Source organism: Mya arenaria, chromosome 10, assembly GCF_026914265.1.
Source record: "Mya arenaria isolate MELC-2E11 chromosome 10, ASM2691426v1".
In the NCBI taxonomy this organism is placed as follows: domain Eukaryota; kingdom Metazoa; phylum Mollusca; class Bivalvia; order Myida; family Myidae; genus Mya; species Mya arenaria.
The window spans coordinates 19,630,903-19,636,076 of record NC_069131.1 but is presented as its reverse complement, the minus strand read 5'-3'; the positions used below and the strand labels follow the sequence as shown (position 1 = coordinate 19,636,076).

Here is a 5,174-nt window from a genome sequence, read left to right as displayed (position 1 = left end):
GGTCTGCCGCGAGACATTCAGACCTCTCTACCGACTGAGTTAAGTAGTTAAGTTACATTATATATTATTGAACCTTTTACCGACATATACAGTACAACCTTTGGGGTACTTATCCCAAAGGTTGTACTTTTTCATGAACATCCGGCGCTTAACCTTTAGGTGACAGTCAAAAATTGTATATTCTCAATGGCTAGTATTTTTAGAAAAAAGCATCATTAATAATGCTTTACTACATTTATATATGCATATTTTATGAAGGAAAATGCAAAGGATATATTATTATAGGATATATAGCATTTAATGATAATGTCTTCCAAAGGTTGTTCAAATTGGCAAAATATCCCAAAGGTTGAATTTGTATATATATATATATATATATATATGCACTGTGCTGTTTGTAGAGTTTTGTGCTGTTCTATGTTTCTTGTTTGTGATTTTGTTTTCTATGTCTTTGGCGTTTGCCCATTGCCACTTAACCGGGTTTATGTTTAAACTTTTTGCTACTGAGCATGTTTAAGCTTTATCTTTTTGCATAAATATTCATTGCAATTAAAAGCAATTTACCAAATACCATTTCAGACATTCTGTCATTCAAGGCATTCGTCGATACTGCCACCTACGAATAGAGATGGCAGCCTTTGGCTATGAAGAAATTCCTAGGTTAACGGTACTGCAAATCTCCACGTAATTACCAAACTAATTATATAAAACTGTGTATACATACCCGCCGGTAATATGAAGGAGAAAAATATGACCAAAAGCATGTTTCCCATATGCGTTATTTCTACTTATTATGCCACGTCTCTTCGCTAGCTAGTGTGTTCTCACAATGATTTATTTAGGACACATTATGATAAGGTGTCCTGTAATATATGTCAGAACAATGAAAGTGAAAGCAATGATTGTCTTTCAAATTCAAGATAAAAACGCGTCGATGTCAGAAAGAGTGACAACTTAAACACTTATCTACGACGCTTTCAGTCAAAAAATCAGTAAAACAAAGAAAATAGTTTGCAAGTTTACAGACGCTTCAAACACAAATAAGTTTATACTAATAATGTATAAGCGCGGCATACTATATAAACTAGCTGTTACATGTTTGTTAACTTTTAAGGTTTACCCGCGTTTTAGGCTGCATTATGGCTTTACCTCTCCGTGACGTCATCACCACTAAAATCATGTTTAAATGCCATGAGTAGCAATAACAACGTAAAAAAATAATTTAATGCGGTATATTAAAGTGATATATCATTTTAAAGGTTACGTCATTACAAACTCAAATATGCACATGTTTTCAAAATCCATCAATTTTTAACAGAATTATGGCCATTTTAATTTTACAATTTTATCAATTTTTCTGCCAAAATAGGTCAAATTCAAAACTTCGGAATTTAAATGAAATAAATAATGTAAAACAACACATTTTGTTTATTTTCTTTAAATTTAATACACATTCCTAAATATCAGAACCTAAACAAAGTTTTAAGCAAATTATTTTACTTTAAAAAAATGAAGAAAAAACGTCCATTTTTAAGAAATTTTAAAATTGCTTTATATTTTGAAGAATGAGCTTGAAAAAGGTAAAAGACAAAGAACATTAACATTCTTCCATTCACTGCTTGACTGTTGCATTTTTACAATTAATAGTATTATAAATAGGAAGATTAAAGGCAAACAAAACATTAGTTGCCATGGTAATCAAAATGTGCATAGATTTGGAATCATAATGTCCATGCATTTATTTGTAACCATTCATGACAAGTTTTACACATAAAAAGAAAACATTTTATATGGAAACATTTTCACTCTATAATCACTCAAAAAATAAAGGAACTGTTCATGCTGTACAGGGGTATTTGGAAGTGCAGATACTTCTTATTGCAAGAAAATTAATCCTCTTTGCACTACACTGTAATCTTGGATATTGCAGGAATTGAGAGAGAATCTGTGAGACACTTCATGGTATGACTGTTGCATGATAGAACCACTGTCAAATACTGAAAAATACTGTCAAATTACACCAAGCTGTTTTTTTTTCTCAGAAACCATCATGAGCCTGAAAATATAACAAAGGAATGTTTTGATTTCAATAAATACACATGTTCACAAAAGAAACTACATGCATTCAGTTTATATGGCAACATACATATACAGATGTATACATACAGTGTAAAAAGGTTTTATCACATTTAATTAAGAGAATACATTATATTACCAGATATTGTCTTAATATTGTCTTAATAAAGTTGACATACATACAGAGAGAAATAAGGATTTTCTAATTTAAAACTTCATACTGTTCAACATTTTTGTCCACTTTTTGTACATAACAAATTACCTGTTCTCTATAATAATTTATTTTTCCTTTCAGAATTATTCCTCAAAAAAGTCAACATTATATTTTTAATAGAGTAAATAAATACAATTTGACAAAAAAGTACATACAATTAGGTTACTGAATCTGCATCAGTCAGGTGAGAGTGAAACTGAAAGTAAACAGAAACATAGATAATTATGTATTATTCAGAGAGGGACAATTATGTATATATATATATATATATATGTAATGAGGTTTGATGTCTATACACAGTTTGGTATTTACCAGAATCAATTTAAGAATCAATTCAACTTTACAGCTCAAAAAAATGTCAAAAGCATTTATTTTACAAATAATAAAATATGTCATCATACAAAATGTCAAAGTTTATAAAGAGTTCTCAATAACTTCAGGTATGATTTCAAAGAAAATTAAGCAAATGGCATGTTTATGAGATATTCTCTGGTAAATATGCATCATAGTTCTAAGTTACCTCAGTTCTGCAATCCTTCCCATCATCCTGACTGGCTGAATTTGAGTGTTATGAATGTATTCTATGGCTTTATTTCTCACTGAAAGGAAGAAAAGATTAAATAAAAAAGTGGAAAAAGACTAATAAATGACAAAACTGACCACCCATGAATTGGCATACATACTAATGTGTAAAAATACTCAAAATATTTAGTCAAAAAGGAAGAACAGCCATTTATGGAATGTGAAGTTTAAAATAATTTCAAATGAATAATCAAAACATTGAGTTGAAAATTAATGACAGCAATTGAAATCCTATCATAACAGGAATTCCAATAAATCTGAAGACAAATAATGTTTGAAAAGTTGAATAATTTTTACAGAGAGTGATTTTATAATCCAAGTAACTATACAGAACTTAAAAATGTTTCCTGAAATTTACACATTAAAACATTGATATGTTGAAATTTGAAACTTTCCAATTATTATTTAAGTATTAGTTACTTGGTGATAATGTATGATCTCTAAACAATTGAAATTGGTAGGCATCCAATTAACTGTTTAGAAGATTAAAAAAATGCTTACTTTCTTAGTTTCAATTGTGAAATGCCTATATAAGCCAGCCTGCATTTTTCTTATTAACCAATAAAACACTAAATGGAAACTTGGCGTTGTAATTTGATTCATTGGGTTTGGGTTGTCGAGCTCTTTTAAGTTATTTAATATGAATTTGTCGGTCAATGCCCGTTGCAGAAACATGCGCATAAACAATAACAAACTAAGCTTGACAGATTCTTAATTAATAATATAGAATGGCTTAATAAAAAATAACTGCCAATTCTCCAATAGTTTATTTACATTTTTTTAAACCGAAAGTGACCAGATCCTTAAAGAACCCGACTGTTTATTTCATTAAAACCAATCACAATATTGCAAATGTCTTATTTATTCAAATTATAAAACATTTGACCAATGTTAATGCAAAAGAATTGGCAACCCCTTATAAATAGCATTCTAAATATAATAAAACAATGATATGCATAAACCTACCTCAATGTTTACTCAAAATAAAGTACTATTTACAGAGGTTGGCATTTAAAAAGTAAACAAAAATTACTTCCTGGTTAATTCGGATACTCTCGGCTTTTAAGGTTGCATGCCTTATGAGTCATCAAATTGTTCTTGTTTTTGGCCACTCTCAGAAACGATGTGTTTATAAATAGCCCTTGCGGAAAAATGCGACAGATTACGGAATCAAATGGATAGTATCACTGTGTAGATAAATGAATAAATTTTCAGAAATTCGATGATGCATTGTTGTTCTCTTTCGATGTGGACCTATAATTCAGCATGTTTTATCCTCTGTTTCAGTTTTTGTCAAAATAAAAGCAGAAAATATACATAATAATTCATTAAAGTTATACTCACCGATGCAGGAGACGTCAATGTATCCTTGTAAAGTCATTGACAATCAAAACAATTCTTAAAATATCCGAAATCGAAAGTATAAAATGACAGTCAAAACGTCCCAAGACCGGCAGAAAAACGACATATTACAAAAAATGCTTGTGAAACTTTTTGCTCGTTTTATTTTGTTTCACATAATTAGATAAAACCCGTACTACAGTTGATAGATAATTTATTCATGATTATTTTGGTACCATTTTCGGCAGTAAGTATAAATGTTTGCAGGAGTAATATCCATTGGAGTGAGGAGTGGTATTAGCATTGTGCAGAATAGGGAAGTGTAAAAAACGACGTTACGTTGTTATTGCTACCATGAGTGACACGAGTCAAATTCAATTATTTTAAAAGAGAAAAAAAACAGAGTGTGAGATACAAAATATTAGTTTAAACATATTTATTTTTACAACGATTGTGAAACAAGTTATTACAACATTATATTAATCACTTTCGTTGGCACGATTTAACGCGAGAGTGTGGTCTTGTGTTGTGGGGGGAACCGGAGAACCCGGAGAAAACCCACTTGTCCGGCTTGGTGACGACGAACCAAACCCACATGCGCCCAAGCCGGGAATCGAACCCGGGTCGCCTAGGTGAGAAGCGAGTGCGCTAACCACTGCGCTAACCGGACAATATTCGGGTGCGGTTTCAATCTCGATGCGAAGAGACTACTTGGTTCTATAACGTACTCGGTGTAAAGCACCGATACACGGGATACAACCAGTACTGAGTACACCATTTTCCAAAAACTATCAATTTAAATCCGAGCGGTAAACAAAAAGGGTTCCTTGTACAATATTTTAAATCTGTCGATTTGACACGGTGTTTTGTACATGCGACCTTCTCCATCCGAAGCGAATGCACTATCCCGAAGTGCCTGTTATGTCCATTGATGGAGTTCTACGGTAATTAGTTATTAAAT

General features: G+C 31.3%; 1 long non-coding RNA gene across 2 annotated transcripts; it reads right to left on the bottom strand.

Annotated features, from left to right (window-relative positions):
- Window positions 1–1,442: 1,442 nt before the first annotated feature.
- LOC128206595 (uncharacterized) lies at window positions 1,443–4,556 on the bottom strand. 2 transcript variants are annotated; one of them, XR_008256512.1, is made up of 4 exons: window positions 4,217–4,556; window positions 2,811–2,889; window positions 2,446–2,486; window positions 1,443–2,056 (listed from the first exon to the last, which is right to left on the bottom strand). It is a non-coding gene; the product is annotated as an uncharacterized LOC128206595 (long non-coding RNA). The 2 variants fall into 2 exon arrangements; XR_008256513.1 differs by lacking the exon at window positions 4,217–4,556 and adding an exon at window positions 3,839–3,880.
- Window positions 4,557–5,174: the final 618 nt, after the last annotated feature.